This window comes from Falco punctatus (genome assembly GCF_963210335.1).
Source record: "Falco punctatus genome assembly, chromosome: 4".
Lineage (NCBI taxonomy): Eukaryota > Metazoa > Chordata > Aves > Falconiformes > Falconidae > Falco > Falco punctatus.
Genome location: NC_137583.1, coordinates 113,745,320 through 113,757,719, shown reverse-complemented (window position 1 = coordinate 113,757,719; position 12,400 = coordinate 113,745,320). Strand labels below are relative to the sequence as shown.

The following is a 12,400-nucleotide window of genomic DNA, read 5'->3' as shown; positions in this document are numbered from 1 at the left end:
ATGGAAGTAAGCTCTGCTGCATTTTGATTTGAGACCTCAAGGATCATCATTCTAAATCAGGAAGGAGATAAATTTAAAATTGGCAGGGAGAAAAGGAAGGAGCTCAGCCTTTCAGCAGCTGATCAGTACCACGAAGTATAGGACTTTCCTGGATGGAGATGGCACCAGCTGTACCATTTTTAACTCTCCCAAATTTTTTTTGGAAATCACGATAAATGTGAAGGGCTTATGTATTTGGCTTAGTGAAATGCTTCTATTACAGCTCCCGTCAGACTTATTTTCTAGAAAATTTGGAAACAGAAAATGGCTTGATTTAACCTTCTATTCATTAACTTGATTTCAGATCTGTGAATCTTATCTTCGCTGGCAGAGAAGGTTTGAGAAGGATGATTTCCGTGATGCTTGGGGCTTATATACCATGGCTCATAGGCTTTACTAGGGAAGATGTTCGACGTATGTATCCTTTCATCCAGAAGAATATACATGAACTATTGCGAGAGTCTGGATACTTACACATCCAAGCCACCAAACCAGACACTGCAGGTAATGAACCTTCTCTATATCACTATGAACTTTGTATACTGACTGCTTAAGGCGTATAAACACATAGTTGAACAAAAGCCAACCATGTTTGAGAAGCAATGAATTCTGGTGACTGAATGCAAGACATGGGGACAAGAGCTGTGTAAAAGGAAGTGAAAAGGAACCGCTTAAAGAAAGACGGAGACTACAAATATCACTTTTCAAGGTCTGTTAAATGGCATACCACTTCTCTATGGCAAAGAAACCCTTTGCAAAAAGCCTCTTAAAGTAAAGCACAGGACCCTGACATTGAAGCTTCTAGAAATAAATGTGGGTGAAAACAAGAAAAATACCATAAGCAAGTGCAATGTGAAACTTGCAGAAAGGTAGACACAGCCATAATACCTGAAGCCAGAAGCATGATGTAGTGGGACCAGTAGATAAGGAGTCTGAAGAAAGGTATGGCCATCTCAGAAAAGTTACATGATTTATTTGTATAATATTATCAAAGATTATGGGGTATTCCTTTATTGAAATAAACCCTCATCAGGAAAGACAGCAGAGTTGTCTCAGACTGGCATCAGGTACGGAGACCATAGAAGGAATAGCACCCCATCCTGGTATTTAACTGGAAAAGAGGAAACTCAAAGTGAAACGTCAGCTAATGCCTAGTCTGTTGCTTGAACTGATTGCAATATCAGAGAAATAAAAGGAGACAAACCAGATACCAGGTTGGGGTTTTTGGGGTTTTCTTTTCAAAAGCCAAACAATGAAGACAGCCCCCAGAAAAACAAAGACCAGTATGTCTAGTGTCTGATCAGAAAACTAGCAGAAATGTTTTTAAAAGGAGAATTCATTTACAGGTGATAATATCACAGGGAAATCATGCTTCAAATATCAGAGCTCTGGCAGGATCAAGAAGCTGTGGATCTAGTAATGGAACATATTTAATTTCCAAAAAAATTTTTGTTGAGGTTCCTTCCCCCAGTGTTCTTAAAGACATTAAACTGCCTTAAGAAAAAGATTAAGTTCATGGGTTAATAACTAGTTAACATGAGAATTCATGAATATAAATAAGTAAGCAAGTTCCAGGGGAGAGAGAGTATCACAAAAATCTGTGCTGGCACCTGTACCTTTCAATATGATCTTAATTTCTCTACAGATAAAAGTTAATGGTTAAGTGAAAATCTGACACCTATCCAGGGTTTGGTTTAATCTAAAGATAAATGGTTTGGTAACTCTCTGCAGTTAAGTGACTGGTTGATTAAACTGGCCAATAAAAACTGATGTCAACAAAGACCAAAGCAATTTAAGCAGAGGAAGAAAATCACAATGGGCTCTAGTTTGGTTGCTGCTATGTGAGAGAATCCAAGAGTCAAGGACAGTGCTTTGAAACGTCAGCCAGCTCAGACTTTAAGAGAATCTTACAAACTCTTAAAGAAAGCAAAAAGAGAGTAAGACAAAACACTAAATCCATGATATTTAGAATCTGTTCCACCCCTGTTTCATTAATATATTTTATAATCAAAAGAATACAAGAAGGGGAGAAAAAGAACCCTAAAGTGACCAAGCAGCTTCCCTACAAGCACTGTACGTAGTCTAGGACTCTTTAACCTGGAAAAAAAGAAGAGCAGGGATTTTGTAGCACACTGTGAAAGGCAGAAAATAAATAGGGGGAAAAAATACATATTCCCTGCTTAGTCTCAAAAAATATCTATATTATCAGTTTAGTTCTCATTAGGCAGGTTTAAAGCAAAGCTACAGTATTTTCACTCACCAGAAGCTGTGGTACCTAAGATGTGTACAGGTTGAATCATTAGTAAGCTGCAAACAAGACTGGTATTTCTGAGCATCCAGTCCATGAAAGTTGAATACAGTGATTCGGAGACAGCTTTCAGCTCAGAAAATGCTCACCTCCAGACGGGTCATATGTTAGCTGGCACATTTTAGCCTGCCCTACCTTTGCTGGTCAAAGCATTTACATGACTTTGATGTGTAGCAAATCACTTTAGGCCTGACAGCACAGGGAAACTGTTGTGCCAATGCACAAACTTACTTTGCATTAACTATGTCCACTATTAAATTGAAATCACATTGTGCATCATCTTCTACGCAGTCATTCAGTGCTAAAGTCACACTAAAATACACTTGAGAGTAGGCAATTCTATGGATACTGTAAAACTACAGCCTAGAGTGTGGTACAGGAATTTTCCCAAGGCAAGCTCTACCACTGCTGAAGTAATCCCCACCCGTTTTACAGGTTAAAACACAGATATAATATGCTGTGTTTATAATGTTTGTTAGCATTCCCCAAAGGCAGGAGCAGATAGCAGATACACAACACTCCACTGTTGTTTAAATTACATAGAAAGTGAACAGCACTCAGGGTCCCAGTTAGCCATCCTAAGCAGGACAGTGCTCCCAAACAGTTTATCTGAAATTTCTTTTCAGAGTGTAATCCCTTTACATCTGAATTTGCTCTTTCTGCCACACATTACCAAGAAGCCCAGAGGATTTTCTTAACTCCTATTTTCTTTTGTATAGGAATTGCTCAACTTTATAGTGCTGTCAGTTATAGCCAAAATTCCATTGGGGTGAACTTTTCAAGAATAAAGTACTACCAGGGCTAGTAAAACGCACTCTTTACTGAATTCTCATAGAAAACTCTGAAGAATTGATGTAAGTCCAGTTTAACTCCCACTGAAGTATTTGCAATGCCAGGCAACTGCAATGGTTCTCTTCTTCTCTTGAATTAGGTTGTGGACTGAATGACTCCCCTGTGGGGCTTGCTGCATATATATTGGAAAAATTCTCTACCTGGAGAGATAAATCATTTCTGCATAAAGATGATGGAGGCTTGGAAAGGTAAGAAAACAGGTGCTCTTCCATGAGAGGACTCATTAAAAGAATGAGCAATGGTAACTAATGAGGAGATAGGTAAAAGACTGGCCAAAGCTGAATTTTGAGCATGAAAGGTTACACATGACAAGTAGTAGTGTAAACTTACAGCAGACCGCCTGCAAACTACTGCTTCAGCACCGGGCAGTTTTGCTCTGGGCACATGGGTGCCAATTAATTTGCTGCTTGAAAACAAGTGGAGAACAAGAACAACTGTTCTTCAGGGCATGAGCCCAATATAGCGTATTGAGAAACAGCTTCCAATGAAACGTCTTCATCTTTTTCTATCAATAGCAAATACACTCTTGATGAGCTTTTGGCCAATGTGATGATTTATTGCGTGACATCCTCCATTGTGTCCTCAATGCGATTCTACAAGGAGAACATCTCCAAGGACCCTGGTCTAACAGGTGATGCCAGGTAATGAAGTGGTAGGTGTAAGAAAGATTTGCAAATGAGATTGAACCACGTTTGCCTGTATAAACATTTAGATTACTTTAAAACAGCAAACTTAAGTTGTTAAAAAAAATAATCTAAGTTCTTATTTTCTTTTGATAAAAATAGTTGAGTCATTTTTCTTTTGAACCTGTAATTCACACAAAGTAGCTTGTAGCCAAGACAATGCAGCGGACATATCAAACTATATTCAGTCTTGTGTTCAAACTACAGGTCTATATACTTAGTCACCAAACAAATGTGATCTCTGGCTCAGTTCAGTTAAAACAAAACAGAAAATCAGGAGCATTTCCAAGAGAGACGTTTAAACTGAATTAGGAAGCATACGGCTTAGTGGTGGATAAAACTAACGACCGCAAGTGTTAAGCACAAACTTGGGGAAGCAATCTGGAGAGCAGTACCTTCTAACAAACCAAGCACCTTCTAACAGCCACTGACTTTAAGATGACTATAAGAGAGGCTGACCAGAAAATGCTGCAGAACGGAATTCCATGTGATTGATCACACAAACAAATAGAAGAGTCTTTTCCTTTGTAGACCGAGCCAGCTTACCTTTCCTCAACTCATTCGTTACGCTGGTACTATAAATTCTAAAGTAAACTTGAGCAGGCTCATTTCTGACTGTCACAAAGAGGTGATGCGTCTTGCCATTTATCGCAAAACTGTAAAACAAGGTAAGTTTAAAAATAGGAAACGTTTCAAGATTGAACCGTGTGCGAAGTTGGCTCTACTTTACGTTTTTGGGTATAATATTCTCATACTCAAGGAGACTCAAATACAAGCAAAGCTTTTCAGCAGAGTACAAACCACAAAATGTGTCGCTGCGGTGAAGCTCTGCCAGCTGACTGTGGCAATTACTAGAGTCAGGAGGTTTTTATAGAATTTCCCCAGGACTTTTTTCAAAAAGGCACTTAGTTAATGTCCTCTAGGTTTGCAGTGTATGTTCCCACAGGGACTGCAGCTTTTTCCTCAGGAGCTAGTACATACACCACGGGTCTGGGCAAAGGAGGTCTTCAAGAACATCATCACTTACTCTTACATGCCACGTGGAGGGCATTTTGCTGCCTTTGAGGAACCAAAGCTTCTGGCACAAGACATCATGCACTTTGTCAGAAAGGTGGAACAGCTGTGAACATGCACTTTAGATACATATATAGAACAGAAGCAAGTTGTTCTGCCACCAGCAGAACCTTTACTTTGAGGGATCAAATAAATCCAATGTAATCACATAGAGAAAACAACATTTCATTTTGATAATCATTACAGTACTAAAATTGTTAATGAAGCTCTAAAGCTTTTCTAAAGAATAAAAGAAAAAAACCCAAAATAAGCAACTTGTCTTCTTTCACTCCCGGCACCGTATCATTGCTGCACTCATAGTTCAAGTGTAACAGAATACATGAACGGTTTACTGCAGTAACACTGCACTCATCTGGGGAAGAGAGTAGAAAGAAACCAGCCCCTTGATCCTTAGAACAAAGGCTTCTGTTTAAAAGCTTCTTTAAACACTCGAGTGCTAGCGTCTGAAATATGCATCACAAGCAGCTTTGGTGGAAGTGTAAAGGGTTTTGATCTCCTGAGCACAAACACTCCTACGTTCAAGTTATGTTTCATTCAAGAGACCAGGAATTACATATTCAAGTGGGCAGCTGCACACAAGGCAGCTTTCTTCATTCTAACAGGTTTTCCCCCTACGGCTAGCTTTAGCAGCTACTACACTATGTAAACAGATGTTTAATGGATAACAAGGCAGAGACAGCGTTCCTAGTGTGCTCCAAGCTCAAAAATACCAACTTAATTTCCTCTTCGTTCTTTATCATTCCATTCCAAATGGTAAAGTTAAAATATGCACCAAGCGTAGCAGGTTACTTCAACCTTTACCCTCATTTCAAACGATTCTTATCACACCATCGTGCAATTTTTGCTAGCAAGAAGCTGCAAGCAACCTTGCTACCAGTAGGCTCGAGTTTCTCTTCAAATGGGATAGGGCTGTTTGGAGCTGTTAAGCTCACTACATTACAGACACTTCTAAGTAGCTGACTGAAGGTTAAGTCCAGCAGACACCTAGTTTTGACACACTGTTCAAAGCTCTCAAGTGTTTCTCACCCTCCCTCCTTCTCCCATTCTGCACTAGACACCAGGCCAGAAGAAAGGGCTCAAGTTCTGCTCCCAAGTAATATCTTCTGACTTTGAACAGGAGTTTGACAAGTAAAGATAGTGCTGAACTTGATCACACTCGCCTCACCGCCTCTTCACATTTCATAAACATTGAAGAGTCTAAGACTTAGAAGTAAAAGCAAGCAAGAAACTAACTTTTATTGTTGTTGTCTTAAGTGAGAACAAGCTAGCATATTGGGGCAGGAGTCCTATGCAGGAGCGGGCTGGAAACTAATGGGAGAAACAGCTAGGTATTGTGAAGGAGAATAGGAAAGATAAACATGGTTATCTAGTGTTTAATAGGTGTCTGCATGCTTGTAGAGATATATAGCTGTGCAACGGCATGAATGATTCCTGCCCTGAGCCTGGTGGCGCATACAGCTGCGGTTTGTGTCCGGGCTCAGAGATGTAAATAGGGGCTTCTCTGTTTTGGTGGAAGTGTTTCTCTTTGCATAAAAAAAGAGGGAATGAAGGGAATGACCCCAGAGGTATGTTCAGAGAAGGCACACTATGTTTCGAACTTTTTGACTGAACCAGTTCTTGTTTGGTGTGCCCTTCCACCTATGTATAATGTTAATCCAAAAGAAGATGATACTGTTTACACTTTGAATGTCGATCATTGTCTTTCTGTAGATGCTAATGTAGTAGGAGGCTATGATGGGAACGTGTCGCAGCGGTTCTTCTCTTATCCGGAGTAACAGCAGGGAAAGCATTAAAGAGTTAAATCACCTTGTTTGGTAGGCAGTTAAGCATGTGAGTCAAAATTGCCACTGCTTTTTGTTGTTGGTTCAAGGACATGGCTGTGAGGATTTGGATGGTATGTGCTGCGGGGATTTTAGGCGCCCCATTGCAGCAACATGGTATCAAAATCTGAGAAGATGTCAGCCTTTTTTGGCATCCATTCACTCAATTGGCAGTCTTGGCTGTTTGCTATTACCTTGGTTGCTGTCATGTTTGCAAGGGCCCTGCAGAACATGGCAAACCTGGTCCTAGCTGTTCAAAAACAAAAAGGGGCAATTGTCAAATTGTACGGAACAGAGACAGCGGGTTATTTTGACACTGATAATATGTCTCAGTTGGTTTTTTATTTGTTCTATTACTTATACCTTGTTTTTACTCGTTCGGTTTCAAAGGTTCTTTTTGTGCAACAGGAAGGGGGAGATGCAGGAGCGGGCTGGAAACTAGGACCATGCGTGGCAATCCGTTTGCTGAGGGGAATGTGCTCGAGCTTGTCTAGACAACAATTAACATGATGAGGCATGTTTGCAGAGCACAGGGGAGTGGGAGACGGATGGCGCCAAGGAAAGGTAACACCTTGCTGTTAATTGATGGCAGCTAACCACCAATCGGGGTTTGCCTAGTATGCAAGGCTTAGCTTCAAGAACCAATCTGTTTCAAACGCGCAGCTTCTGAAAGTGTATAAAACCTCGTGCTTCTGTACAATAAGTTGACATTTGGTTGCATCAAGCTGCGTCCCGTCTCTTCATTCGCCGCAGTCCTACTTCCTCTGAAGAGGGTTAGAGCAGAAACCGCTTGCTTTTAGTTCTAACTGTATATCTAACTGACCGTCAAGGCTGTTGGGCTAAAGGTTAGTAAAAAAATAGGAAGACGTGCTTCCCCACTTCCACAGGGCCAATCAATCTCTTTTTGTCACCAGTACAAGACCTCCCAATTACTCAGAAGTCCCACTCTTTGTTTGGATTATTAAGTAACTGAAATTGAGTTATAGAGAAGTCTAATTTTATCAAATAGATAGGCAAACACTCGAGTACTCACTCAAGCCTGATCAGACTACAAAGGTCTCCTTTTACGGGTAAGAATGGCTATAGCCTTTTTAGTAAAGGCCAAGTGTATTAATTAGTCATGTACATTACCCAGAGAGAGTCCCAAGCAATCAGCTAATTTAGTAATGGCCGCATTAAAACTCGGGAGGGAAAAGGTTTATCCAGTATTTGCCAGTTCAGCAAGTACACAGCAGGAAAGTTTTACTCCCAACGCGCCAATTAGTCTCCTGTACCATAACTCAGGTCCCCAAAGAATCACTGTATCTTTGTGCAGCTGTGCCTTAAAGGGTAATTGCTTTCAACAGCCATTCAGGAGATGAAAACAGATGGACACGGTTGAACTACAGGAAGGTAGTAGACACCCTGAATAAAGGATCCAGACAGACAAGAATACACAGTTGTATTTGATAAAGTTATCGCTTAAAGCGGCACCAAAGGTTATTCGATATTCCATTAAAGTTCTACAGAGTGTGGGTCATTCGTGAAAGCCTTTGAGCGCCGCTGGTGCTTGAAACCAGACATAGTCCTCCCAAGTAGAGGTCACATGCTGAGGAGCCGAGGCACTTCTGTTGATGTCTCCATCGCAGGACAAGTTAACAGCTAGTTTCCTCCCTCGAGTCGGCACTTTATAGTTGAGCTTGGGCCGGAACCAATCAACACCACAATCACGGTGTCCTTGGAGCATAACAACAGTGCCCATGACAGGGAGAGCCTTCAGCTCACTGAAGACATCCGCAACAAAGAGTGAGTGAAAGAGCTTGCTTGAATTTGCTCAGCTTGCTTGAATTTGCGCGCCGTTGGTGGAGCAGGAGACTCCCCGGCCGCCCAGCGCTGTTTTGCTTACTTGTCGCTTGCTTTAATAAATCACATTTTCTAATTGGCCAGTCTCTGGCATTTCATTGGACAGGTAAACTCTAACAATACCTCTGGCACGACCGATTTCCCTCCAACAACGAACAACGGTAATGCTGGGGAGAGGCAATACAGTTCACCGACTTACACCCAAGCTGGTATTTCTCCTGCAGATGCCTGCTCTGTTTCAATCATGATTTCATGCCATCATACCTCAAAAGCATTATTCTCCGGAAGCCAAATCACGACCAAACACACGCAAAAACTACGCTGGCCTTAACGCCGAGCGGCTCTGCCTGCCGGTAGGCAAGCTGTAGCGCTCAGGGCTGTGCCCCCCCGACCCCAGACAGCGCGGTGCCCCCCGAAAGCCGGGCTGCAGGCAGGAGCCGCCCCGGGGCCAGCAGCCACCGGCAGGCGGGCAGGAGCCTCCCTGCCTGCAGAGAGGGGCTGGGGCTCGCCCGCTCAGCGCCTCGGGGGGCAGCCAGGGCAGGGGGAGCTGAGCCCCACCGGCCTGTGAATACGGAGCCTCTGGCAGGGGCCTGCGAGCTGCTGGAAGAAAACGGGCTGCTGAAGGGGTAAGGCTCAAGGACACCGGGGTACAATCACTGTGGTGGGGGAGATCCCGACCTCCTACTCAAATGGCCCCCCGAAGAGAGTGAACCCCCCCGCCCGGGGAGCATGGGGAGGAAATTTAAAATGAACTCTACCTTTAAACTGCAGCGAGAAGGCAACTAACCCATAATTATCTCGTAGGTGTAGGCTTTGGGCAGAACTAACCAACTTCACTGTGTAAATAAGTATCGTGAGTAAAACTACGTGTGCAAGTTAGGAGGAGCGACCCCCCTTGCACCCGGCACCGCAATAAACACCCCGCTTTATAACTTACCCCGAGTTACAGAGTTTAATTCCGCACGTCAGACGGAATAAGCAGCCTTTTCACTAAGCAATTAGTTCTTCACCTACCATTTCCCCAGCTGTTCCCTCGCCTGAATACGCTCAAGTATCGACCTGCAGTAAATATCCAGTTTTCAGGCAGATACAGTTGACCAGAAAAGCTGGTCATTCAGCCTGTGCTGTGCACAGGGGAGGTGTCACAGCTCTCCTGCATCCACATCTAAGTCTTATCTTCTAAGCAAAATTGTGGTGTCCATGTTACATGATGGGAGTGATGGCGCATATCAAATTGCATGGTAGGAAGCTGCCTGCATTTTTCTGTTTGTGACCTGAGTGAACATTGGTGAAGTGACAGAAGAAGTCTGGTAAGCGTACCTTCGTGGAAGGAGAGTAGGAGGAACAACCGTTTGCTACAGCACGTGCTGGAGCTGCCTGGCTGGAGAGCTGCTTTGCTGGGAATAGCCAGAGGGTCTTGGCAGAAAGCGAGCTGAGAATGAGCCAGCAGGGTGCCTTGCCGGCTGAGAAGGTTAACGGTGTCCTGGGCTGTATGAAGAGCAGCATAGCCAGGGGACTGAGGGAGGGGATTGTACGCTGCTACCTGGCAGTCCCTGGGTTGTGTCCAGCTCCCTGGGTATAATTTTGAGGCCCCAGTGCAAGAGAGAGTGGTCTTTCATCCGTGAGCGAGTTCAGTGGAGGGCCATCAAACTTTGCCAGGAGCAGGACTACTTGCCTTTTGGGGAGAGACTGGGGGAACTAGATAGAAGAGACCCCTCTAGCAGCTCCAGGTTCCCAATATCTTATTCCCCAGGTTCGTCCTAATAGCCATCCGTGGTCATTAGGCTGCAGGATTTCTAGTACATAACAAGCTTACAGTTGCCAAGATGGGGGTCCTCTACGTGTCTATCCCAGCTAGGAGCTGGCGGACTGCATCCTCCGGGTCCCCATGTTATAGTTAAGAATCTATTTTTAATGGCTACGTCCCAGTTTGAAGCTATGGTTTCACATCCCCAGTATGCACAGTAATAGTGATTAGGGAAATTGCAATAGCTTTTCCCTGGATTCGAACTGGGGCAGAGATAAAAAGGTTTTATTGTTCTTTCTCGTCGACCGGGTGGGTCTAGTTCATAAAAGACTAAATCTTCCAATTTAACTTGGAATTTTGGGGATCCGGCTGTCACGTTGTACCGAACTTCTATTGAATCTTCCCATCAACCTAAGGTCCAATTGAAGGGTAATGCTCATTTTTTTTTGTTTTTTTTTAAAGTCATGGTAATCAATACCATTAATAGGATACCAGCTTTCATTTCCCCACTGTTCAGTACCTCTCTGCCTTCCTCGTCTACTCTTTTGCAGAGAGCAACGGGATATCAGTATCTTCTCGGCAGCAGCAGGTAGTCTTGAGGGGAATTTTGCTGTTATCCTGTCAATAATTTCCAAGGTCTAAAGAGTTAGTTATCTCTTAAATATATTTCCACCTGTTTGGTTGTTGTGTCCGTTTCCAGGCGAATCTTATAGTACACTTCTTAAAACTCTGTACCAGTCTGTTTCATGTACTTCCCAAAGTTCAGGTACTGACAGTTCCCATCCACAAAATAATTTACAAATTTCCACTTGATCCTCTGGTCCCCTGGTACGTATCGAATCATTGTGACATTTCATACAGTAAGGTTGTCTCTTAAATGAAACACAGGACCAATCTCTATTACAATTTAGACATCGGCAAACAACCCAACATACATGTCTGGAAGTGGGGTGTTTTAAGCAGGGTATTCCCCGGACATCTCCTATTCTGGGTGATTCGGGTATCTCCGTCTCTGTGTTGTTTTGCGGTCAGCCAGCAATGGTGAGACAGATAGCGATGTCCCAATAACGTCCTTCACACCGCCCCGTGGCTCAACATTGCTGCTCCGTGGGTGGCATAGATAGAGACAGAGAAAAGATTCTGCCAACTATACAAAGGAGGTTAACAATCTTTATCTAAGCATTAAACCCATTTACCATTATCAATAAACAATAACAGGCAATAACTACAAATGACTAACAAGAACTATAAATCCCTAACAAACGTTAGCTAACAACTCAAAACTCAAACATGTCATAAGCTAATTTCAAAACATTATCATAACAGGATGACATAACAAAGCACAATAAAACATTTCTTAGCATATATAAGGTTTGTTTGTGGGGGTTAAGAATCAAGAGCCAAGAGGTGGGCATTTAAAGGGGTAAATTTTCATGCCCCTTTAAGGTTAGGCTGCGCATGCATTTTCATTGTGCAGTTTTGGTCAGGGCGTTAGCCTGAATCTTGACCAGGAGGGTCACGGACCAATTTGTTTGTCTCACCACAAACAATCCTTATCATTTTGGAAAAGATGGGAGCAGGAGACGACACAGTCTGTACGGTTTTGCTGTTCAGCCTTTGTCCCATCGTGACTACAGTAACCATCAGTATGTGCTTTTGTGAGTGTTTTTGGTCACGCCGGTACAGAAGAGTGCGATCTCTTCCTCGCAATCCGCCCCGAGAAGTGGAACCCATGGGATACCAAAGCAGAGTGCGAGAGACTGTTATATAAACAAAAGAAAACTGTTGACCTCCAGCAGTTACCATGTGACTTGTTATTTGTTTCTGTTCATTTTCGTTACCTCGTGAAGAAAAATACCAAGGACCAGAGACAGACTATCGTGGAGGGAACAGATGGAGTTACCACCCCGACATTATTCAGGACCGTGCTGGACTCACGAGTGAAGAAGCCTGTTTTCCACCTCACATGAGACTTTGCTGGACTGTTATTCTGTTATTCAACTTCTAGTTCATGTTTGTTAAGAAATTGTTATTT

General features: G+C 42.9%; 1 long non-coding RNA gene across 1 annotated transcript; it reads left to right on the top strand.

Annotated features, from left to right (window-relative positions):
• The first annotated feature begins 200 nt into the window (after nucleotides 1–200).
• On the top strand, nucleotides 201–3,755 carry LOC308062404. The gene is made up of 3 exons (XR_013927561.1): nucleotides 201–543; nucleotides 3,279–3,387; nucleotides 3,715–3,755. It is a non-coding gene; the product is annotated as an uncharacterized lncRNA (long non-coding RNA).
• The last annotated feature ends 8,645 nt before the right edge of the window (nucleotides 3,756–12,400 follow it).